Below are 27,225 nucleotides of genomic sequence, written 5' to 3'. Positions count from 1 at the left end.
GTGTGAATAAGACACATTGATTCTTTTTTCTAGTTATTTTTAACTGCACAATACTCAGTTTACCAAAATATATTATACTAAAAAAACTGCCAATCTGCCTACTTTTGTCATATCACTTACTAAAAAAATAAAGGTCAGGACAAAATAACGTAATATTTCAACTAGATAGAAGATAACATCACATTAGTTAATTATTCTTTATAAAAGTTAAGTGTAAAACACCTATAAGCGTGTGGCTTATTAAACTTTTAAAAACAACTCGTTTCCCCTTCAGCTTCCATACGTGTAATAAAAAAATCACTTGTAAAAATAAAATACATGCACTGATAAGGTTGAAAATACACAAGAATGTCGCTGATAAATACATAGTAGTCTGATGGTTATTTAAAACCTTCGTTTTATTGCATTTTAAACACAAAGCATTTCCTCCAAACATTTAGTGACTTTTAGGTTAGGCCTACTCCCCACCCTCGTTGGTGGCTAGGTTTGATCCTGCTGTATCGCATATTGAAACGTATTTTATTCACCTAAGATTCGCTCAAATACTTTCAGTATGATAAAATTGTAACAATGTAGGAATAATAGTGTTTCACGTAGAGTTGAGAGGTTTCGTGTTTATAGTTCATACGGAAATTGTAATTTGTGAGAGGAGCGGCTTATGTGAAAAGAAAGTAAGTAATTCCATTAAAGGGTATGTTTAGTTCCTCTACTCTTCTGGTAGTTATAAAATGCAGACACAATACTGTCAACTACAGTTTACTTAATAAATTATATTCAGGCATTTAATTAACAACACCGACTTCGTGTTATAATGTTTCAAGCTTGCACGATGCTAAATAAATAATATTATCAGCGTATTCACCCAATACATATGCTACGGTACAAAATAGTGTGAATAAAACTTGCAGTGCACTAGAAAATATGCTATAAACAAGTCTAAGGATAATATAATTAAATATAACAGTAGTATTTTTTGAACAGTGGGACGTATAGCACATCGAGTTGTTTCGGTAGGGGAAGGCGGGGCAAGATGGGGATATGGGGTAAGACGGGGTAGTGGCACTTCCAAACCTGCCAGCTGTTGCAATCTAGCGGTGACAGTTGGAACTAAATCAAAGTAATCGTAGAGAGCAATACCAGCGTTGGAGCCATTTTCTCTTCAGTTGTTCATGACACACATACAAGTTTGCATTAGGTATTCGCCGACGTTGATGTAATTTTCAGCATTTTACTATCATCCAACGGTAAGTTGCTTTAATATATCTAAATAAAATTTATCATACCATCAATAGTGCTCCTTTTATGGATTTAAATGCAGTATTTACTATAATTTTATCGTTCGTTGGTACTAATCTAAGTCTGTATAACCTATAAGGCGTGGTTTGGGGCAAGACGGGGACGAATGCCCGGGGTAAGATGGGGAGGTACCCCGTCTTACCCCAGTATTGACCTACATAAATAAAAAATTAATCCTGAAGATAAATTTTGTTTGTGAACATTGCGCGTGACACTAAATGGATCACTCTTGTAAATTAAACTTTATTAATATGAAAATGAGGGTTTTTATTACAAACTGTTGTTCTTTTATAATGTTTAGGTATATTTGAAATTTTAATTGTTCATTGGTTTCTAAATTTATAATTTTAAAATCCATGCAAGCATTTTTTTTATGTTTTTAGTCTTCCGACAATTTATGTAATTACATATCGTAACTGATTATTGTGTTTTAAATTTAATTATTACATGTAAATCATCCAAAATTCAAAAGTAGATTAATAAGAAATGTATCTCTTTAAATGTTCATAGTTCTGTTTATAAACTCGGAATTTTCCAGTGAATTGAATGTATTTATTTTTATTTTCCAGAAATGGTTCGCTGTTATAAACGGACCAGTAACAGAGGAGCTTGGTCAGATGATTCTATGATGAAAGCAGTGAATGAAGTTCTGAGCGGAAGAATGGGTTACTACAAGGCTGCTTCAATATTCGATGTTCCACAAACCACACTGGAACGTAAGGTACGAAAACATCGAACAGAAAATGAGCAGAATGAGATGACAGATGTGGAAAGCGTGAGAGAAAAGTTAGGTCCCATGACCACCGTATTTACCATGGACGAAGAAAAGGAGCTGGCAGCTTATGTAAAGCACATGGAAAGTCGGCTATTTGGTCTCAGAACAAATGATTTGAAAAAATTGGCTTTTCAGCTAGCTGAAAAAAATAATAAGAAACATAATTTTAATAAAGAAAAGCAGGAAGCAGGTGCAGATTGGCTGGCCGGTTTTTTGAGAAGGAATCCTGATCTGTCGATTCGGAAGCCCGAGCCTACATCGATAGCTCGTGCTACAGCATTCAACAAAGAAAATATTTCGCAGTTTTATAAGTTGCTGGGAGAACTTTATGACAGCTACAGCTTTACACCAGACCGAATTTACAATTGTGACGAGACTGGAATTTCAGCTGTTCCCAAATCGACATCTAAAATTATTGCTACTAGAGGAAAAAAGCAGGTTGGAGCATTGACTTCAGCTGACAGAGGGAAAACAGTTTCTGTTAAATTATGCATGAATGCTGCCGGCACATTTATTCCACCCATGCTGGTGTACCCAAGGCAAAGGATGAAGTCCGAACTGCTAAACGGTTGCTCTCCTGGAATGTGGGCGCAGTGCCACATTTCTGGCTGGATGCAGAAAGATATTTTTGAAAGTTGGTTTGAGAGTTTTGTGCAGTTTTCAGGTGCATCAAAGGAACGTCCAGTTCTCCTCCTGCTGGATGGGCATTCAACTCATGTTCAAAACTTAAACATTCTCGATAAAGCCAGAGAATGTGGGGTGGTTATAATGTGTTTTCCACCTCACTGCACCCACAGACTACAACCCCTTGATGTTGGAGTTATGAAACCTCTTAGCACATATTATGACCAAGAGACAACAAACTGGTTAAGATCGCACCCAGGAAAGGCGGTCACTATGTTTCAGATTGCTGAGATTCTAGGAAAAGCCTTCATTAGAGCTGCAACAATGAGCAATGCCATAAACAGCTTCAAGGCGACAGGAATTTATCCTTTTGATTCAGATATTTTTCCTGACTCAGCTTTTCATGCATCAAACACTACTGACCACACCTATCCTACTGTCAGTAATGAATGTGCACTCAGCGAGGCAACAACAGCTGACCCTGGTACGTCTCAAGTCAACAACGAACCTGGATGTTCACATCATCTTGTGCCTTCGAGCCACCAAGACGACTCCATCCTCAGTGACTCAGGGAAGATGAGTGTTTTCACCACTTCTCCAGATCGAATATTGCCCATTCCTCATGTAGGAAAAAGAAACGTTAGGAAGGTAGCATGTCGAAAAGGCAAAACAGCGATAACTACAAGTTCTCCTTATAAAAGAGAACTCGAAGACAAACTTTCAGGGAAGGGCAAACTGCAAAATGAGACAGTACAGAAGAAAACACTATCTGACAAAAAACTGAAGAAAAATTTGCCAAAAAAGTGTAAGGGGATTAAGGCCAAGAGAAGAGCAGGAAAAATAAAATCTAAAAATGTTTCATCGGAAAAGGATGTGGATAGCTCAGACAGTGAAGGAAATTGTGATACAGAATGTTTGTACTGCGGCTACTTTTATACTCAGTCTAATGAAGGATGGGTGTCATGTAGTCACTGCTACAGATGGGCACACTGCTCATGTGCCGGAGAGGAAGATGAAGATGATGAAGTCAGTTTTGTCTGTGAACATTGTAAGCAAAACTAAATGGTTCACTTTAGTAAAATCTAAACTTTATTAGCAAGAAAATGAAAATCTTTCTTATAAGCGTGTGTTTAATGGCAATGGTTTGTTTCAAAACTTTATTGCTTTAAGGTTTCAAACTTAATAGGTACTTTTAAAGTTCTTGTGAGTGATAATACCTAATGTTTTTATGTAATTATGTATAATAACTCATTATTATGTTGAAACTTTAATTATTACATGTAAAACTTTCACATTTAAAACTTTTTACTCATACCCCATCTTACCCCAACAACCACCCCATCTTACCCCGGGGGTCGGGGTAAGATGGGGCATTTGCCACTCTCTGAGAAAACGAAATTTTTTCGTTAATGTAAAAAGTTATAAGCATTTTGACCAATGTGTTTGAAAGAAAACAAGACAATGTTAACATGTATACATAATAAAACATATTCTGCTAAATAATTTATTAAATATATTACGAAATCCCTTAACCACCCCATCTTGCCCCGCCTTCCCCTACCTTCAAATCAGCAAATTAACTTTAACGGTGACGAAAATTACCAAATAATGATTAAATCAGGTCTTGTATTGTAATGTTTCATGTCGAGTCACAAAAGTGTTTTTTAATTTTTTCCATCATATGATTTAAAGTAATAACAACTGACAATTGAAATCAATATTAATAATAACGGGCAACACGTTTCACAAGATCGCTAAATAATAATTTCATATTAAAAACTACAAACTTTCACAGTTTCTAATGCAGTCCTTAACCTTCTTATATACTTTTTAATAATCATAAACGACTTTGCTATGTAAAATGATTTTATTATATTTTATGAGACTGAGACGTGACGGGTGTTTTACTGAGAAAAAAATAGTTCCTAAAACTTATATTTACGGAAAACCAACAGGCGTACAATGAAAAATGATATAAATATTGAATATAGTTGTGGAAAATATATAATTCGATAGACACATAATGCCTAAGTTTTACGAATGTCCACAATCTTGTTTTCGTGTAGGTAATTTTCTATTGGCTGTAAATTGCTAGCAGATACACCAACTGCCAAATAAAACACATCCTTTCTGTAAATTCACTGCCAACCTCTGCATATTATCGATTGCCAAGCCGTCTTAGCGATGACGGGAGAGATATGACGATGGGATCCGTGCTCGCAATTTTCACGCGGCCGTCATAACTCCGCCGTCATACCGGCGACGCGTCGTCGCTATGACGGTGGCGAGGAAAAGAACCATGCTCGACCTACTGGAGCTACCACCTGCTGGAGTACACCATCTTGTGTGTGTACTCGTATTATAGAGTACATTTCCATCTGGATAATTTTATTCTTACCTGATACAGTGCAGTAATCATTTATTACCGAGGTGCCCCCGCCATCTTGAAATTTGGGCGCCATTTTGAAATCATGTAATAATGTAGCTAGAAAAGCGGGAAAAAAATCCAAAATTCATCAAAAAATCACTCATTAACTTACATATTGATTCGATCCGCTCCAGTCCTTGGTTCGATACTCGATCGATGCAATAATGTTTAATTTTATGAAAAAAATAATAATTTCAATAAACCATGTTCAACATTCTTAAAGAGACTTTAAATCCTCTACTACCATCATCCTATCAGACATCAAGACCAACATCTTGGAATATTCGTAATAATTAACCTAGAAATTCAGGAAAAATTTAAAAATTAATTAAATTAATTTGCAAACAATATACTGATTAATTAGGTCGACTAAGGTCCTTGGCACAATCCTGGACAAAGCTTAAAATAAATTTAATTTAAATACCAGAAAAGTGTAAGGTTCGAGAAATAAAACACCACAGTCTTTTACAAACATAATATTTATTACACAATTTCTATCCTACTACAGGATCACTTGCGAAAGCCAGCAATCTTATAATCATTTAGCCCTGCATAGAAGCGAAATGTCTAATTCTTAGCTCCAATCGGTTTATACTAGACAGAGACCAGCCAGAACCGTTACTAACATAGTCCTCCTCTTCTTGACAGAGTTTCTGGGCACTATGTTAAACAGTTTGCTTCTCATCGTCAGAACTGTAAATTGTAACAACCGATGTCTTGAGAGAATTTCTTCTCTAGGTCCTCGGAATGGATACGATTTACCATATAAACAGTTAAGTCACAAGTTATAATTTAATTTCCGTACGTTGTTGCTTCATAAGTAAGCTGATTGATTATGTTCTTCCTGATATCCTCAAGAAAAATAAAAATGTCTTTAGCTCCAAATGATCAATCGACTCCAAATGCTCCAACAGGTCCAAATGCTCCAAATGGCTCCAACAGCTCCAAATGCTCCAAATGGCTCCAACAGCTCCAAATGCTCCAAAAGGCTCCAAATGCTCCAACAGCTCCAAATGGCTCCAACAGCTCCAAAAAGGCTCCAAATGCTCCAAAATATTCCAAATGGCTCCAAATGCTTAACACAGCTCCAAATGCTCCAAATGGCTCCAGCAGCTCCAAATTCTTCAAAAGGCTCCAAATGCTCCAACAGCCTCCAAATGCTCCAACAGCCTCCAAATGCTTAAGACAGCTCCAAATGCTCCAAATGGCTCCAACAGCTCCAAATGCTTCAAAAGGCTTCAAATGCTCCAATAGCTCCATCTTCAATTGGTTCCAACTGATTCCAATTACTTTTCTTATCGAACTTGGCATGATTACTGACATGACTTTATTAGTATACATTTTGACTGGCAGTGGTAACGTTTTTTACACCTTTAAGTTATAAGTTTTATTTAGAAATCAGATTTCGATAAATGGTAGATACCATCTGGAAAGAAAATATATTAATTTATCTTCAAGTTTATACACATACATTTAATTTAAGCCATTATTGTATGTAGACAGCTTCCCTCAGTTCTTTGAGTATGAAGGATATTTCTTTAATGATCGAATAGTTTCCTGCACAAAGCGATCCATGTAGTAGTCGTAGCCTGTCAACCAATATGTTAGGATCTTCCCATGAGGTATAATCAATCTCTTCAGCTGCGTTAATCATCCTTGCATGTTTATAATAAATATTATTATCTCTGGTGTCTATCGTTTTAACACCAACCACAAGGTCACTTTCGTCATCTTGCCAGTGATTATCACAAGCTTGATCAGGATAATTTATTTTATTACATCGTTTCCATCGTTTTGGTCTCAGACCGCCATCACAGTCTTCGATCTTGCCTGCTTTAGGTGCTTCAGTTCAGTACTCAATCATGTCAGCCTCAGATGTGTCACCACAATCTTCCATCATACCAGCTTCAGATGATTCATCAAAGTCTTCGACCTTGTAAGCTTCAGGTGGTTCTCCATCTTTCATATTTTCATGGAGACGACTAGATATTGGAGTAAATATCTTTTCATTTCTAATGTGGTTTCAACTTCCTTCGTTTGTTTTAAATTTTTAATTATTATCTTGATCTAGATCAGTAATTTTAGCATTAGCTTTTTCGCCTTCGTTCCTCTTCCGCGATGTTGTAGCCCAGTCTTCGTTATCTTTATTCATCTTAATTGTACAGGTCTTGTAATGTCTATCCAAGTAATATCTTCTACCAAAGGATTTCTGACACTGACTGCAATGAAATGGTTTTTGACAAGGACCCAAATTACACTCGCTTCTCTCATGTCGTTTAGCATTCTTTCTCAAGGTAAACACCTTGCTACAGTATCTACAGTGATGACGTTTTGATACAGCAACCAATCCCGAATCAGGATTCATAGTAGTTACTGAGACTAATGACAGTTGCAAACTAAGAGTTTTAAATTAGAGATATTACTTAAATATAATTTTTTAATTATTTCATCAGCGAGAATTAATTTATCTTATTCAAAGGTACTTGTTGCAAGTAGTTCCGCTTTTCAACAACAGATGTCGCCACATGTTACTTGCAGGTAAATAATATTTAGTTCTTTTATGCGGGATGCGGGATGCTCACTAACGATCGCAAAAGAAGGATGGCTTCGCTAGACTCCAAGGAGAAGAAAGTTCGTCCTTCCTGTTACTGCTTCTTAGATTTTTCAGAGATTATTATTATTTGACTGAGTAATGATATTTTTTTTAAGTTCCACATGATAAAAATATTACAAGTGTTGATTAAGTAGCAGAAATTAACTAATTACGTGTAACCTTGAATAAAATGACATGCCTCATTAAGTAAAAAATCCTTCATGCAGAGATCAATTTCTCATCTGTAACCAGAAGCACTCGGAGAAAACCATAAGATGTCGAGTCAGGAATAATCAGAAGTACTCGGAGAAAACCATCAGATGTCTAGTCAGGAATAATCAGAAACACTCGGAGAAAACCATCGAAATATTGTCAAGAATATTAAGGAGCACACGGAGAAAATCACCATAACTTTGACAAGAATAATTCGAAAGCACACGGAGAATCCACCAAAAGTTTTCTTAGATATCATAAAATTACAATAAAAACTAATAAAAAATTTAAAATAAAAAACTAAAAATACAAAAACAAAATTTGGCTTGTACTGGAACTCTAACTTTGCACTACATTGAGATGTTCACAAGCTAGCCGATTTATTATTTTGTCCAGCATTACAGCTGTAAGCTTGTTTTCGGAGGACGCTGCGTGTGTGTACTGACAATACTTATTTCTGTGCGCCCTCCGGCAGGTGAAAGTTACTCGTGACCTCACAAGGTCCGCCGAGGCGACTGTGGCAGTCTCTGGGAGGTAGATATCATTTTTGTGTTCTGGACCATCGTCGAAGCGATGCGGTGTTTGAGGCACGGAATTGTTATGTCTGTTATTCTGTAAACGATTTTGGTTATGTGGTTATTAATATGAATCTCCTTGTGTGTTCTTTCAAAAACATTACTGGTGTGTTCTATTCAGGTATTGTTGAATGGGATTATATTGCTACCTGTGCTTAATGGAATGCATAGTAATAGGATATAACAATAGTAGTATAGGAATGGGCATCCGGGCACAGGGTTCAGGGTGAGGTGCGAGGTGCCGGGTCAATGACCGACCTCTCTGACGTCACGGCGACCATTTTGGACTCAAAAGTTCCTCAAAATTTCTCAAAAATGACTCAAAATGACTCAAAAAGTCCCGTTTTGAGGAAAAACTTCCCGTATTCGAGGGAAAAATTCCCTTTTCGAGAGAAAATTTCCCGTTTTAGTCCTTAAAAATCCCAGCGGCTAGAAATGTCCATATAGAGGCTTAAGCATCCATGTCTACAGCCTCAGATAAGCCTCTGACGTCGTCATGAAATATGTCATCTTGGAGTATGACGTCATCGTTGCATGTTTCGTTACGCCCGCCATCTTAACGTTTTTAATTATTATCCGATTTTAATGAAAAAATTTTTAAAATTTATAAAAAATTAATTTAATAAAATTTTAATGAAAAATAATAAAAAAATACTTTTTCGACACGGGACTCGGAGTCCGCGGTTCGAACCCGACGAGTGCAAAAAAATTAAAATGGCGACCGATCCTTCCCTCACAGTGGCTGCTGGCATACTGACCCCCACCACTTATGTCAAAGCATATATATCGCCAGTGAGCATGACGTCATGTCCACCATCTTGAATATCCGTAATTTTAATGCGAGAGATTCTGGAAAAAATTTAAAAATCATTAAAAAAATTAATCAACCTAATTAAATAATAAAGAAATCCTTAAAACCACCGTTGCACTTTTCGTGATGGCCGCCATCTTGAAATTACCCGCTGGAGATCACCATCTTGTTTTCGTCCGCTAGAGTGTGCTGATACCATGTTAGTATAATTATCTGCTCACCACACCTTTGACCTTGACCTAGAAATTTGACCTTGACCTTGAACTTTGACTTTGACCTTGAAATTTGACCTTGACCTTGAACGTTGACCTTGACCTTGAAATTTGACCTTGACCTTGAACCCCATATTACCGTTTGTTGGCCCTTTCGCGCCGACTGTGTATGACTGTCTGGAAGCAGGTCTAATTCGTTTTGAATTTGACTTGTGTTTCAGACAGGGTCCAAGTTTCTGGGGAGAGAAATTGCTCCCCGCATGCTCTTCGCGACCTTCAGCTGATTTCCCCTTTAGAAGAGTTTTCCTCTCGGTCCGACGTCATCCTGGGAAGACCCGGGTGATATGAGCTATATATATATATATATATATATATATATATATATATATATATATATATATATATTCCACTTGCATATAAATAACTAAATTCATTATAAAGATACCAGCGAGCAGTGCTTTAAGAACGTAATCCTCAATAACATGTAAAATCAAGGAAACTAATAATATATGTAACCATTGGGAGAATCAAATTTTGGTGCAATTCTTTAAAGTTTTGTTAATGTAATCATTTGTTTGTAAAGGTGTAATATGTATTGTTATAAATAATGTCGGGGCGCCCCCTTAACCATGTCAATTACTTATATCTTTATTATCATGTCTAAATAATGCTAAAACAAAACCTCTTAATAATAAACCAGAAAAACCTATATATCAAATTATTTATATATTGTATTTATTTATCATATACCTTCTTCTACATAACGATCCACGAACTCCCAAGTTACTAGTGTGCAGGGAGTGTAAATTTTGTCTTGTTCACCGCCTCGTGTCTCCTCTGGTAATTAACTTTAATTTTCTTAATTTTTTTCCCAGCAGTTTTCAATGTGTTTTTAATTAATTAAAAATAATATAATCTTAGGGCACGAGGGGCGTTACAATTGGTACTAAAGCGTGGTTTGGTCTATAGGCATACCCAAATAAAGTAGGCATACCTAAAATAAAATAAAAATTTAATTAAAAAAGTTAATTAATTTTTTGTGAAACCAATTTTGTATTTTTAACATTGTAAACTGATCGCTGGTACACCCTGCAGTTATATTGCTTTTCTAATTTAAAATTATGATTGAGTTTTAAAGTCCTGTGCGGAGTTAGTCTGCGCGCGGCGCGAGAAGTCGCGGCGTCCGGTCCGCTAGCAGGCCAGACGGCAGGCCTCCGTGTCTTATCTCGTCTCAGCGGGTATTCTCCCCCCCCCCCCCCCCCCCCCCTTCTCACGCTCAGGCCAGCGAAACGCCCGTAATCTGAGGGCGACAATACGGCCCTGTGCCTCCCACACACCCCTCTGCCTCTGTCCGTCGTGACAGGCGACCTTGCGAATGGCAGGTCGTTCCCCCTGCTCCACAAGGACGTATACAGGTTGCCCAAGTCAAGCTGACAGTGGATGTTCGCGCAGCTGTTTGAGTAGCACGGCGGAATTATACGCAAATAAGTTTGGGCACATACCCCCCCACTTGAAAGTGTGACTTATTCCCCGCGCAATGGGGCTAGTTGGTATTTTATGTTAATATAGGAAGCCTTATGAGGTAATTAAAATTAAGATAGTTGTTAAGAGAGAAGTGTTTATGGTGTACGTTTGAATCGTACATGTGTGTATGAATATTTTTTTTTAATTGGCAGTATGTTACATCCGAGCAGTATGTTTAAGCCGGAGTTATTGCTGTCAGATGAGCTGACCTATGAGTTACAGCTACGCAATTTGCCCTCCAGTGGCAATGTCCAAGTCCTCAGGAAGAGGCTCAGGGCCGCCCATCATGATGGTGTGCCCACTAGTGTATCGAATTTGGATTTAGATGTAACTGAATAATTAAACCTTGCTTGCGCCAAGTTTTATGATATATCGGCTTTCGTAAGCTATCTAGACGTGGAGGAAAATTTACCCAATGTCGAGCGACATATAGTCAGGCTAAAACATGTTACCCGACGTTTGCAAAACCTTAAAAACAGCTTTCGGCAGACCTTCTCCATGGAATTTATATAAAAGAGATAGAACGATGTTTGCTACAGACGGCAGGTTTCCACATAAAATTGGCGGCGTGAGCAGCCTTTTTGGAAGACACACGACGCAGTCAGCATTATGTGGCTGAGGCACAGGCTTTAGGCATCGATTGTACCGCCTTCCCGGAAGGGGACTCTCCTAGCTTGCCCCTGGGGGTAGAGCAACCCGACATGCGACAATCAGGAGTACGGGCGACGGTAAACAGACAGGAGAGGGAAACGAGCAGATCGCCAGACGCAGCCCCTGACTCTCAACCACTAATGTCGCTTCCAAATCAACCAATATCCGTATCTACCACTCATTCAGAGCCGCTTGTGCATTTGACGACAGCGGCGACAAACATTACAACGGGTCACATGACAACCCACCCCGTCACTAGCGTGACATTTTCACAGGGATTACCAACCTTGGCACACCAAAAGACGCAACCATACCCACAAAACATTTTTTTTTCCGTATCCGACCGCTCAGGGCTATCTTAAGAGGCCACTCCAGTGTTTCAGGGGCACTACGCAACCCGCGTTAACCTCATAAGATTCAATGCTATTTTCATTTTGCTTATAACTTATTAACTAATATAGATTTCGAAATGATGCTTGCTTGATATGTAAGACAACGATGCTCTTATCAAAGCCCCTTTCTTCAAAAACGTGCATAAATTATGGTTCAAAACTAGACAATACACTTTTGCATATTAGTAAAGATTAGTATAAAACCATAATTTATGCACCTTTTTGAAGAAAGAAGCTTTGATAAGAGCATCGTTGTCTTACATATCAAGCAAGCATCATTTCAAAATCTATATTAGTTATTTAGTTATAAGAAAAATGAAAATAGCATTGAATCTTATGAGGTTAACGCGGGTTGTGTAATGCCCCTAAAACACTGGAGTGGCCTCTTAATCCATATGCTCAATTTCAGACACAGTTTCCTTCATGGCAAACCACCCCACTTCCGAGTGCTGGTATTTTTCAGCCGCCACTCACAACGCCCCAGCTCACTCCACCACAAATCAGCCCCTCGGGTGCGACTCGGGAACAGACACAGTCGCACCCAGAGCCACAAAATCATCCTTCACCTCAGCCGGCAGTACCCTCAGCTCAGCCCCATGACTCGGTATTGAGGAGCACGACAGTCCCAGAAACTGGCTACAGTTTCTACGGAAAAATCAACTATCCTGTAGAAAGGCTACTCAAGGATTTGCCAGAGGCGTCGGGTCTGGACGCACACAAACTGATTGATTTCCTTCGAGTCTTGTTAAAGCTACGGCAAAAGGGAGGGATTCCCGACAAACAAATTTTTGAAATTGTTTACCCATACACCCAAGCTCCCTTAAGTGAGCGGATCATGGCAGCCATTGAGAATGACCTCACTTTCGACGAGTTTCATGAAGATGTGTTAAATTTTTGTTTACCGAGTAGGCTACTCACAAACATCCGGTTGAGGTGGTTTAACCGTTTGCAGCAGCGTAATGAAGCCTTGCCGAAATACGTTGCTGACATACGGGAAGCCAACCAGGTACTCAGGCTAAAGGTTCCAGAGAGAGAGGTCGTGAGTACAATTCTAGACGGTTTGAACCCAGCGGAGCGCTTTCGCTAAGTGTTCCAGGCGCGCCCCCAAAATTATGCTGAGCTAAATAAACTTTGCGTACACGCCACAAACATAGAATACATTGATTTTCAGCGAAATAAAAAAGCTACATTTGCTAGTCAACAAGGTAGCAGCGCGAGAACGGAGCGCAGTAATTCACAATATAAGAATGCAGCACAGAAACATCAGGGCAATGCATTTTTCTCTTCAAGGCCACAAGGTAGATATCAACAAAATGCACATTGTAATTTCTGTAAAAGAGACGGACATTCCCTGTACCAGTGTTACCACAAAAACAACAAACAAAATTACGACACTCCAAAAAACGCATAACACGGTGGCCCGAACAACCTTATTTAAGGCCACCGAAAAATTCAAGTGTTAAAATTTTTTCTTATAATTGGGAAGTTCAACTTGCGCCAAGTAATGGCAGAACACAAGAAACATCATTAGGTACACAAAAACAATATTCATAATAACAAGGAGCCCAGAAATAAAAGTAACAAGCGAGGTCGCAAACATAAACAAAGGAAGCACAATAGGAGAAATAGCAAAATAAGGGAAATGGTAATTCAACGCACACGTACTCCTGAAGGACGTGTGTTAATACTACAAATAAGGGTAAGAGAAAGTGCCACCAAATTTTTGACAATATTCCTACAGTAATTCCATATGCAGTAACAACGATTGGCGAACACACTGTACCGGGACTAATTGATACGGGATAAGCGCGCAGACTGATTTCTGGGCAGTTGTTTAACAAGTTAAAACAGAGCAAATTATTTCTAAGAACTGAGGTCACTAAGTTACAATTTTTCACAGCTTATGAGCAACCATTAAATATTAAGTTAGCAGTTATGATCAAGGTGAAGATTGATTATATTCATGGGATTTCCCATTTTTGGTGTCTGATCAACTTGCCACAGACCTAATCTACGGGTCTGATTTCATTGCCAAGACAGGTCTAATCATTAATCTTCAGGCTAAGAATTTTGTTTTCAAATACAATATGGTTAATCCTATTCCTTGTGGGATCCCTGAGCAAATAGTTTCAGTTCCGGCCGAGCCAACAACAGCCATCTTGGATCAGGGAAACACCATTTCACACGAACACCTTAATACACAGCAGCGGGCCACCATTGATAAATTATGCAGCAGTTTTCCAGACGTCTTGACTAGTAAACTAGGTCGCACGAATTTAATCGAGTACCAAATTGAGTTAGCGGATAAAATACCAGTGAGATCTCACCCTTATCAATTTTTAGGTCCTAAGATGCAAACGATGCGCAATCATGTGCAGGAGCTTTTAGAAAAAGGGGTAATAGAACCCTCGACCTCCGCCTACAGTTCCCCAGCTTTTCTGGTGCCTAAGGGCAAGGATCAACAATGATGTGTAATTGATTACAGAAAAGTTAATGAGACAATAGTCATACAAAACATACCTTTGCCAGACCTAAACACTGCTTTTCATTGATTCAGTAAGGCCAAATATTTTAGTGTGTTTGATCTAAATTCGGCTTACCACCAAATTCCCCTTACTGCGGATTCAAAGCCCATCATAGCCTTCTGTGTCCCTTGGAACATGTACCAATACACAGTAGTACCTTTTGGACTGGCCACAGGAGCCCAAGTACTAATTCGACTCCTAGATCAGATACTAGGAGATCTAAAATTCAAAACATTCGTATATTCAGAAACATTTGAAGAACACATCAAACATTTAGAGGAAGTCCTAAGTAGATTTCGTAAAGCAGGGTTAACTGTCAACACAAAAAAGGTTAAGTTTGTAGTCCAAGAACTGTCTTTTCTAGGACACCTGGTTTCTAGCAAGGGAGTCACCATTGATCCTTCACGTACACAAGCTATTCGTGATTTTCCGCCTGCTACAAACCCTAAGGGTATTTCACATTTTATTGGCATGGCAAATTTTTACGCAATATATCCCTAATATCGCTGAGCACGCAGCTCCACTAAATAGGTTGCGTAAGAAAACACACCTTTCACATGGGGTCCAGAATAAGAAATAGCTTTTAATTTCCTGAAACAGGCGATTTCTTCCCCGCCTGTACTCCGCATGGCAGACTTCACCAAACCTTTCATTTTACAGACTGATGCGTCCAGTGTGGCTATTGGCGCAGTACTGTCACAGGAAGTCGAAGGCTGCAGACAGCCCTTGCGTTTGCGTTGCTGACACTTACCCACGCCGAGAGGAAAGCCTCCTCGATCTACGAATTAGAATGCCTCGCCGTGGTATTTGGCATTGACAAATTCCGACAATTTATAGAACACAGGGAATTCCTGTTAGAGACAGATAATCAGGCATTAGCCTGGCTTTTAGCACACCCGAAACATTTAGGGAAACTCGGGCGGTGGATTGCAAAAATTTCCTCTTTGAAGTTCAAATTCCAACACATTCGTGGCACACAGAATATAGTAGCGGACACACTGTCTCACTTGTTTGAAAACCCAACTCAGACTCCGCCCGAAGAAACACCACTCTTATGTCAAGCTCTATTGACAGATTTTCCGTTGGCATTTCAGGATTTACAGAGCCAGCAGGAAGTTGACCCCCACATTTCCAGCATTATTAACCTTTTTAGTTCAGAAACGGCGCCAAAATATCTTAGGATGTTAAGGGGCTGTTGCAAAAACGCACCCCCCAATCAAAAACATACAAAATTGTGCTCCCACAAAATCTGCGTAATATGATATTCCATTATTATCACACCTCGCCGGTGGGCGCACACCTTGGTACATATAAGACCATTCAGGCTATCCAACGTCATTTCGTGTGGGATGGCATGCACAAGGACATCACCGAGCAGGTGAATTTATGCAAAATATGTGCGCTGAGTAAGCCAGTGCAGAACACTCGTTTCGGTTATTTAACTTCAGATGTGGCCGAGCGCCCCATGCAAAAGATGTTTATAGACTTTGACAGGCCTTTCCCGCGCTCAAGGACAGGAAACACTATACTGCTGGTGTGTATCGACGCCTTCACAAAATTTGTCTGGCTCATCCCGATGCGAAAAGCCACCGCAGAAAACACTGTGTCTGCGCTACGTAATCAGATCTTCAAGACGTCGGGAGTCCCGTCTGTAGTAGTTTCAGACAATGCAATCCAGTTCACGGCTAGGATTTTCAAGAACATGTGCTTCTCACATGGCATCCTGCGTGTCACATCCTCGCCTTATTATCCACAGCCCTCGCATGCTGAGAGATTCAACCGCAAACTCCGGTCTGCTCTAATAGCTTACCATGTGCAGGAGCAGGATAAATGGGATTCGAATTTGGTGTGGCTGCAAATGGCCTTTAATTATGCACATCACGAAGGACACAAAAGTACTCCTTTCGAACTCATGTTCACTTACCGACCTAATACTCCTCTTTCAAATCTTTGGTCTTTGAATGACCTATTGCCCGATAATCCGAGAGACATCAGGGAGATTTAGAGAAGAGCTCGTACAAATCTTAATCTGGCTCATGATAGCAGAAAAAGGAAATACAACGAAAATCGATCTCCTAACCCTTACAGGGTAGGCGATTTTGTGCTTTTTAAGGCACACCCACTCAGCAAGGCAGTGGATAAGTTTTCCGCCAAGCTGGCGTACCGCTGGAGAGGTCCCTTTCAAATAAAACGATTTTTAACGCCAGTTATGGTTAGCCTAGCTGACCCCAGTTCGGGAGAATTTGTGACCAGAGAACACATCTCCCATCTAAAGAAAACACAGGCTAACTTAAAATAAATGTGTTTACTTTCCTTCCCCTAACATAGGGGACTCTGTAATATTAGGCATGCCAAAAAAAACCTCGATGTCTTAAAAATCCATGGTACTAGAAATAGGAATGCTAGCATTAAGTTGTATTAGCTTTAAGTGGCCACTTAGTTAATAAGTTTGTTTAAGTTTTATCGATATGTTGTGCCTGAGAGGCGGACACGTATCAAAGGTGTTAGAATATAAGTAGTAGGATACAGGCGAACCTGGTACTAGTTTTACTGAGGAGTGTAAGTGTTGTTTTTTTTTCCTCTCCTCTATGCTCCGCATTCAAGCGGGGGAGTATGTGCGGGAAATTATACATTTCGACACCTTTTTAATTTTTACTATAATTTTAAATTTATTTTGGAAATTTTATTTTTCTAATTTTATCTGGTTGATAAGGGGGTGATTTACTCTTTGTTAGGCCGGTGTACACCACGTGTTTAAACTTTGTGCCAGTGGACCGAAGCCCCCTTTCTCAGGGGGCCTATCTGATATTTTGCTTGTCTAATGTGGACGTGGGCAGCCCGGTTGAAATTTCTCTCGCCTGCAGTCACGTCCCGAGTTTGTAATATTATTTCTCTTAATGACCAAAATTGCATAGAGCAGCTTCTGGGCTGCAAGCTGCTACTTCTTAGAGGCCTGCTGAGAATAGCAAGTCTCGTCACGAATGGGTCTCCAGTGGACCTGTGTTCCCAGCGGAGTGTCGTGTTCTGTCCACCTTCCCCTATAGTTCTGAGAAATCAAGCCAGGAGCAGTGACCTGACGTGAACTTAGCCAAGACGATGGCCTACTTCAAGGACCTTCTCCCTGGTCCTACGGAGACGTCCACGATATCTAGCGGCAGAAAAAGTAACCGCGGGCCTGGTCGCCAGCGTGCAGATCTCACCTTCGTGACACCTGGTGGCAAGTCAGCTCACCACCTCAGTTAGTTCCCCTTTAAGCTGCTAGAAAGCAGCGCCGCGGCGCTATAAGGCCCTATGCTTCCTTCTCGCGGCCTGTAGAAGTCGATTATTTGTAGCTTCCTGTTACCGCCGGTTGAGAGCGCGCATGTCGTTTGTTGTCACGCCCGCCTCGGGCACCTCTGCATGTTTTCGGCATAGAACCGAACCTTCCCCCTCCTTCTCCGTAGGGGCTTTAGCGCCCGATTTAATTAGGAGCCTTGTCCGCCATCGCCGGACTCAGTACTCTGACCTCGGCTACTGACCACGTCTTCTCGGCATCCTCTGCGCTAAAAGGCTTTTCGCGGGAACGGTGATATCGGTTGCATAAAAGATGTAGTCAGTTGCTTAAGGGATGTGATCCCATTTGTAAAGTAGCCAGTCAGATGTAGTTTTTAGAAAAAGTCATGTGTAGTTAAATTTTTGTTTTAAATTCTTTAAAAATTTGGTTTCCTTCGCTCATCCGCGATTTCTCGGTGCGCGTCATCCGGATGTCGGCGCGAGACACCTTGGAAGCCCTGTTTCCACACCCTGTTTGGTGAGTTATCCGGCTTTTTTTCTCCTCCCCATATTCCCGTTTGTTGGCCTTTCGCGCCGACAATGTAGGACTGTCTGGAAGCCGAACTAATTCGTTTTGAATTTGACTTGTGTTTCAGACAGGGTCTAAGTTTCTGGGGAGAGAAATTTCTCCCCGCATGATCTTCGGGACCTCCAGCTGATTTCCCCCTTTAGAAGAGTTTTCCTCTCTGTCCGACATCATCCTGGGAAGACCCTGGTGATATGAGCTTTATATATATTCCACTTGCATAGAAGGAACTAAATTCATTAAAAAGATACCAGCGAGTAGTGCTTTAAGAACGTAATCCTCAAGAACATGTAAAATCAAGGAAACTAATAATATATGTAACCATTGGGAGAATAAAATTTTGGTGCAATACTTTAAAGTTTTGTTAATGTAATCATTTGTTTGTTAAGGAAAACCTATAGACCAAATTATTTATATAGTGTATTTAATTATCATATACCTTCTTCTACATAACGATCCACGAACTCCCAAGTTACAAGTGTGCAGGGGGTGTAAATTTTGTCTTGTTCACCACGTCGTGTCCCCTCTGGTAATTAACTTTAATCTTCTTAATATTTTGCCCAGCAGTTTTCAAGGTGTTTTTAATTAATTAAAAATAATATAATCTTAGGGCACGAGGGGCGTTACATCTCTGGTGTTGTGCCGTTCGCGAGGTCATATGTGCGCATTGGTTTGTTCCGCTAGCTTTTTATTTTTGTGTCTACGTTTACGATACATGTTTTCAGAGAGAAAAAGTACCTCTATTTTCGTGTCGCATGAGCGCTTCGTTAATTCTTGTACAGACATAGCTTGTTCCTTCAGTTGTGGTGATGCTGTGGGGTGGGAGGGTGTTGGCCTCTCAGTCGACAGGTCTTGGTTTCGGATCTTTCCCTGGGCTTGGTGTTATGGTCGTTCTTTCCTGTTGAGTATGCGCTGGAATTTTTTTATGTTTCGGTTGCTTAATAACATATTTTGAGGATGTAGGTAATTATGGTTATTGATATTTATTTGTGTTGTCATTTCTCAGGCCATGCCATTTGGTGTTGGTGTATATGCTGTTTTGAGAGTGTGGTAGTTTTATGATATTGTTCTCGTAGAAATATAAATTTTTTAATTCTAGTTTTGGTATACTGGCTTTCAGTGGGGGCTCTATTGTGATTTACTTATGGGTTGTGTTTAGCCTAGTGGTGTAATTTTTTTGGGGGTGGATATAGGGGTTCCATCCTTACCTGTCTGTGTTTATTATTTCATCAATGTGTTACTGAATTAGTATTTTTTTATTACCTTTCTTGCATTTATTTTATGGCGTGGCCTGCTGTCGATGGTTTTGCTTGTTTATTTTATTAGGTATTATGGTTGTTTTTACGTGGTTCCGCGATTGTTTTATTTTTCCTATTTACGTATAGGGATGTATTTTTACTCTTTGGATCATGCTGTCTCATTAAACGAATTGTTTTGTGAAGTGTTTTCTATTATTTCATTGGAGTTTTCGCTGCTGAGGTTTTATTATCTGTGATTGGCGATTTTATATGCATTCCGCTGTATTGTGTACGTGATTGTGTTTGTGAGTGCATTTTGATCGTTTTTGTTATGTTTTAGTTGGTTTATTAATATCTTTTTTTATTGTTATTTACACTTGATTTATGGTATTTTTTGTCACATGCATTCGGCAGTTGATTACATTCATTTATCACTGGGCTGTACATTTTTAATTATTGTGTTCCACGCTTAGGCGAGTTCCATGACTCTACTGCATGCTACTGAAGAGCGCGGTGGGCCAGGGTAAAAAAAATCTTTCCCCTTCTCGCTGTCGTCGCACGAGAGATTGTCAACAGTCTTCCGCGTGCCTACACGGCATACAGACGTGTTACTCTAATGCTCCTGTTTTGTTATATGTTTTATAAATTTACTTATCGTTAAACGCTGTCGGGTGGGCGGAGTGCACTCCACACGGCTTACATAGCGTTCCTATTTTTAATATGTCTTTTCGTCTGCGTTTTTATTAATTTGCTTATCGTTACACTTCGCTGGGGTGGGCGGGTTGCATTCCGGTGAGTTTTTCTTTTATTTTATGTATGCTTATTTGCTACAAGTCGCTGAGCGCCTTTTACTGCGCTTCGCGCTATTAGGACGGCTAGTACTGTTTTTATTATTATTTTTTAACTTTGCCTACATGGTTTATTTTTATTACCTCGGTAACAATACGTAAATTTATTTCTGGCGGTCGTGCGGCAGCTGAGCGTTCCTACAATTTTATTTTAATTATGTTTATTACTTAACGCTACATGTTAACTGTAGGGGTCCTATGATTTAATTTTGCTTTTAGCGCTTCGCACAACTGCTAACATTACTCGCGGGGTCCTAACTATGCTTAATACATTTCTATGCTTATTCATGCTATCACTATGGCATATTTTATCTCTTTCTGGTCCAGTACTATTAAACGGTGATCTACATTTTTAACTATTCTTATTTTTCTGTCTTCACAATATTATAAATTTGAACTATGCTTATGCTTCTGGCAGAGAGCCAATTACTACACGATGTTTGTACTTCTATGCTTATTACTTGAAATGCTATTGCTATGACATATTTTATCTCTCTCTGGTCCCGTACTATTAAACGGTGATCTACATTTTTTTAACTATGCTTATTTTTCTGTCTTCGCAATATTATAAATTTTAACTATGCTTATGCCACGGGCAGAGAGCCAGTGCTATTTGTTCTTGTGCTACCATTAAAGCATATTTTACGTTACACGAGCGGGCTTCTGTTCCCCACACGGCATTGGTAATATTTATATTTTAAATATATATATAATATGATGTGGGGATTATTATTGCTCATTTTATGCGTGACGCCCCAGCGGACAACATCTCGCTCTCTGCGCGCGGTTTTTTTTGATGTTATGTTTCTCCAAGGTATTTGTATTTAGTCATAGCTAGTATGGCGGGGCTTTTAAGCATAGCGGCATACTCTGGATGGTGGGGTGTTGGCAGCATTTGTGGAGTGGTGGGGGTTTGCTTTAGGCATACTGGAAATTTAAACATGGCGGCGTTTGTGGAGTGGTGGGGGTTTGCTTTAAGCATAATTGCGGCGTTTGATTTTCGGAAATTAAAAATGGCGGCATTTTATTTATTTTCAAAATTTAAATATGGCGGCATTTTATTTATTTTTTCGAAATTTAAACATAGCAGTATTTTGTGGCGGCGTTTGTTTTTGGAAATTAGACATGGCTGCTTTTTATTTCTTTTTAGAAATTTAAACATTGCGGTATTTTGTTTCTTTTTGGAAATTAAACATGCTTAAGCATATTTTTTTCGAAATTTAAAAACATGGCGGCTTAAGCATATTTCTTTTTGGAAATTATACATGGTGTCATTTTATTTCTTTTTCAAAATTTAAATATGGCGGCATTTTATTTCTTTTTTAGAAATTTAAACATGGCGGTTGGAAATTTAGACATATATTCCTTATTTAATTCTACTCTTCCCAACTGATGTCGTGGTCTAGACGCTATTTGGTTGTCAGGGTTATGGGCCGACAAGATGACGGCCCCCAGTGGCGGCTACGGTGGCGAGCTCTGCTAACAATAGGTAGAACTAAGGTGACGTATGTCAACAACAATGGTGGCCTCCAGCAGACGCTGTTTGATTGTCAGGGTTACGGGCCGACAATATGGCGGCCCCCAGGGAGTACTGGCGCGGTGTTTACATAACAGTGTTTGCATAATGTTGACATCTTTCCAAGGCGTCAACATTGCGTGAGCAATGTTTACATTTGGCAATGTTTACATCGGTCCCAGTACTCCCTACCTGCCCCTACTATCAGTGATTAACATTTTTTTTTTGTTATAAAATAAATCGCAAGAAGAAAATAACCAAATGCCGCTCAGTTAAAAACTCAGACATACCGAGGAGAAAGCAGGCAGGTATTTTCTGGGGTCTGGTCTCTCCACCGCCATTCACGGAACACAAAAATGAGGGAATTATGAATGTGTGATTACTTCCCCTTCAGTGGCGAAGGGTGAGTTTTCTACAAGGGGAAGCTACTACTGGTGTAGGAACATTCATCCCATTCATAAAGTGGGTGGTCCGGGGGTCATCTCCCTAGAAAAATTGAATTTATAGGGGAAAAGTGGTGCTATTTAAGTGTTTTAGTGCCTAAACATACTATATACACCTGGTAGACGTATTAATATTTTTATGGTATAATTTGTTTGAGTGAAGAATTTAACAAAGATACCTTTATAAAACCCGAAGACTTAACCCAGTCAATATCTGTATTATTTTTATACCGGGAGAATTATAACATGCATTACAATTCTCATTGACAGAAAATATAATTTCCATCACAATCCTAATTAAATATTTAATATAACAAATTATAACATTCCAGTAATATTTATGACAACACATTAGATTTTTTAAAATGCAAAAGTGTATCTACACAAACAGTAAATAACGATTTAGAATTAACATTTTTAATGATTTTCACAAACTCACCTATGATGCGCAACATCCCAGCTGTTTAGATCACTACGCCTCAAAACAGTTTACACTCTTCGCGGGTACTTGCCTTATAGGTTATTATAGGCCTTCTGTATAGATTTTACACAACAAACAACAAAACTACCCTAACTTTTGTACACAAAATTCATTCTTCTCTCCTTTTTTCCTCACAAATTCCGCCGTGACACATTAATAAAAATCAACTGTCAGTTTTATTTTTGACCAAAGTTTCTTCTCTATAGAGAAAAGTGCGAGACCAGATAATCTATTTTGCTTCATTGTGTTTTGTGAGCGAGTAAGTTTTTATTCGTTTTAATGTAGAAAATGAACGCGCCACAGATGATGTTTTAAACGGTATTGTTGCCACCAACACACACAATTTATGGAACTGTGGAAGAGCATCTTGTAAATCATTGTCATGAATGTATTTAAGAAAATTTTGAACACTTTTGGTTTTCATAGCATCTCGACTATACACAACTTTGAGTTCAGACCGTAGCTTATCAAGTTCAAAATAACTGCCATAATATTCGATTAGGGACTTAAACTGGATCTCAGGAAATCTTTGTGAAAACTGCTGGAATTTTGGAGCATTTACAAGTTCTAAAAATTTTAATTTATTCATGTTTTCGAAACGAGTTTCGATTTGTATGATGATATTGTCTAATATTTCGGCATCTAGCCTCGAATACTCTCGCGTTGGGTCTTCTACTTCTTTGTGTTTCCGACGTTTATTTTCTAGTTGTAGGCCGAATTTTAGCGTGTCACAGAAAACACTTTCAAAATCGTTTCTGAGTTGACAGAGAAATGCTTTCGTTTCTTGTATTTCCTGAATACAGAAACTGATGTCGAGTTGTTTGGTCTGCAGTATATTATACAGGTGTCGAGTGATGTCAAAAATCTTAGAAAATAAAACTAGGAAAATCACATTTTCCAAAGTTTCTAGAAAACTGATGAAACCTTTTGCTGAAGAAATAGTGTCACTATCACATTCTTGTGGATGTTCTGTTATCGTGGTAAACATTTCCAAAAGGGAATCTCGATTACTGAACGTAGTGTTAACAAGTCTATCATTATAATTCCATCTTGTTGGTTCAACACCTGGCAGCCGTTTCCCAACTATCTTATCTAGCAATGCTACCCGTTTAGTAGAGTGCGAAAAAAAAATCAGAAAGTCCAGATAGGGTGCTGAAGAATACTCTACACTTGCTAATGTTATTTACAGACTGCGTTAAGACAAGGTTCAAAACGTGTGCTGCGCAATGAACAAGAAAGCACTCGGGAATTGGTCACGTACCAGTTTCTTTACGGAATTTAAATTTCCTGCCATAACTGCAGCTCCATCATAAGAATGTGCGACAAGTTTGCTCCCACAGTTAGCTAATGCAACTACGTCAATTGCATGGCCGGCTATGGCTCTCGCTGACCTATTACAGCTAACATCAGTGAATCCATAAAATCGCTCGTTTTTCTCTCCATCACTACTTACAAATCTAAAAACAGTGGACAACTGAGAAAGTTTAGCAAAGTCCGATGTCTCGTCGAGTAAAATTGACACAAAAACTGATTTTTCAATTTCATTTTTAATTTCAGCCAACACAACATTCTGAATAGATTCTATTAGATCGTTTCGAATGTTGCATGACATACCAGAAAATACTGTGGATGTCTCGAGATGCTCCGACAATACTGGATCATAAGTCGCAATTAAAGCAAATAATTCGCCATAATTACCACGGTTTTCCGATTCTTTTGTTTCGTCATGACCACGGAATGGCAATTCCTGCACACCTAAGAAACAAACAACATCTATTAAACGCTTCAAAAATTTCTGTTTCTTTTAACTTGTTTCTTTATGTCGTTGCGTGCTTAATTGTTTGGATCTATCTAAACCAAGACGTTGACGTGTTGACGTCTTTTGAAAACATGGCCAGCAAAACAGTTTATTTAGGCTGTTTCATCCCGCTAACCACAAATGTTTTTGATAGACATTTTTTTTTGGAAATGGCGCATAAAACTGCCTTTCTTACGTGTTGCCATAATAGTAACCTCTGGTGTCGACCTACCTTCTTTAATAATGTCACATCTATCCTGAGAAGTGTAGGCACTGCAGGAAAAATTCTTCGCTCGTAATCCACACACACCACACTTACATCCACGTTTTTTTTTCTGTTTCATCATTCATTATATTTTCTCGGTTCTCAGTCTCACAATTAACTTTCTTATTTCGGTGATCGGTGTATACTGTAAAGCGTACATTGCTAACGAATATGGAATATTTTCTAAGTACCAAAACTAAAATGAATAAAATCAATAGATACGAGTTATGTGATAGCGTTACCGCGCACGCAAACAAACGTACCGATTTCCTGTAACACTGTATTCTCGTATTCTGTGGGTGTTAGACAACCCTGGTACTGACCTACAAAAACTGGTACTTCAGTCAAAATACTGGTTCACACGACAAAAATTGTCGTCACAGTTTACGCATATTTTTAAAACTAACTGTGAAACTAGCCTAAGTCCAAAACTGGCTTTATTGTTAATTGTTTGTAGAATAGTAAAAATTAAATCTTGGTATTTTTCGTACCAACACAAAATTAATTATCTTCATACGTGATCAGAAACTCTTTTAACTGGTACGTGTACCAAGAAACTGGCACGTCAATCATTCCATTCCTGAAACGCCCCCTCGCAGCCTGCCGTGCCGAACTGTCGCGGACATAGCCGAAGCAGTCGGCGGAAGAATTCCACCGTCTCCTTCGGCCATCTTCGCTTCAGTTCGGCAAGAAAGCGTTACCTTCACATAGAGGCGAAAAGAAAAACAGCTTTCACTAGGCTCATGGCCCTCTACCCCGTCATGAGCAGACGTTTAGGTAGCTCTGTTAAAAACGGAATAATAATTTATAACGCACTAATAAAACCAATAATCACGTATGCAGCGCCGGTGTGGGCAACAGCAGCGGAATCTCACTTAATCAAGCTGCAGAGAATTCAGAATAAGAGTATTCGTATTGCGACAGATGCGCCTGTGTATTGCCCCGTAAGGGCTATGCACAGAGAGCTCAAACTCGAACTTTTAAAACATTATTATTTCCGAACTGCGCAAAAATTCTATGATAAATGTGCCATAAGCAGAAACCCATATATTTCATCACTGGGCGAACAAGATCCAGAGTTGCATGGAAAATATAAAATGCCAAATTCAATCTTGGCTCACAGACCTCCGTAGTGTGCTGTGGCTGGCTGAGCGACTGGCCAATCAGTCTCCCGCGAGTTGAAACTTAAATTATAGACATTAATGAAATAATTTGCTAATTCAAAATGGTCCGAAGCACGCAGGTGTAGGTTTGACTCCCGGGAGTTCACTGCCTGTGCTGTTAGGGCTGACTCCCTATGTCCGATGGGCATGGCCCGCCTGGCAGGCTTCACCTCCAGTGCCGGTTGTGTTTCTGAAAGGCATGGGATTTTGAATTGAAAGCTTGCAACAAATACCAAAATGCGAATAGGTCTTGACTTAATTCACCTGTAACTTTATACACCGACAGTTCCTCTATATTTAACTAGTAGTATAGTAGTAGATATTAGAGATTTGTAAATTAGTAATAAGTCCTAGATACTAAGTAATAGTCATAAAAAATATATATATATCGAAATTAATAATTTAAAAAACTAAAAATAATAAAAAAATAATAAAATAAAAATAATAAAAAATAATATTTATAGTTATTATTGTAGTTTTATCTTAAGCACTGCACGTCCATCCATGAGTTGGGTGTTTGCATATTTCGTAACGAAATGCCTATTTTGTAAGTCATTTATCTGTTTTCTGTCTTAGTTTCTTAGTTTTTTAGGTGCTGACTGGCGGCGGAGTGAGTGGTCAGTGCAACCACTCACCACCAGGGGCGCTTGCGTCCCTGGTCAAATATTCCAGATACGAATAAAATTCAAAGCGGACCACGAGTCCAAGTGCCCAATCCCCGCATGGTAGACTCTTTTCTACTCTGTCCAACACTTCATCCAGACCATCCTCTGTCTCCTGTAAATTCCTACACGTAATGCATGCCAATTTGCATCCCGCATGAATGTGCCCAGGGTTTTCCCTGTGTCTATGCAGGTTTTACCTGGGCCCAACCTATCTCTAGTTATAGTCTAGATTTAAGAGTGAGGGGAGTTAGTCATGGCGCCAATCGCTGCCATGGCTGGCCAATCCCCTCCTAGCACATGATGCATGCGACCCTCTCCCTGCATGGCTAATCCCAGCATGACTAGGCGTAT

The 27,225-nt window shown here is 39.2% G+C and overlaps 1 long non-coding RNA gene across 1 annotated transcript in view; it reads left to right on the top strand.

Moving 5' to 3' along the window:
• LOC134536566 (uncharacterized) overlaps nt 1-27,225 on the top strand; it is a 42,309-nt gene that overhangs the window by 12,946 nt on the left and 2,138 nt on the right. The window lies entirely within an intron of this gene.

Source organism: Bacillus rossius, chromosome 11, assembly GCF_032445375.1.
Source record: "Bacillus rossius redtenbacheri isolate Brsri chromosome 11, Brsri_v3, whole genome shotgun sequence".
Taxonomy (NCBI): Eukaryota; Metazoa; Arthropoda; class Insecta; order Phasmatodea; family Bacillidae; genus Bacillus; species Bacillus rossius.
Note: the sequence above shows the minus strand (reverse complement) of the source record. Positions and strands in the feature narration are given on the sequence as shown.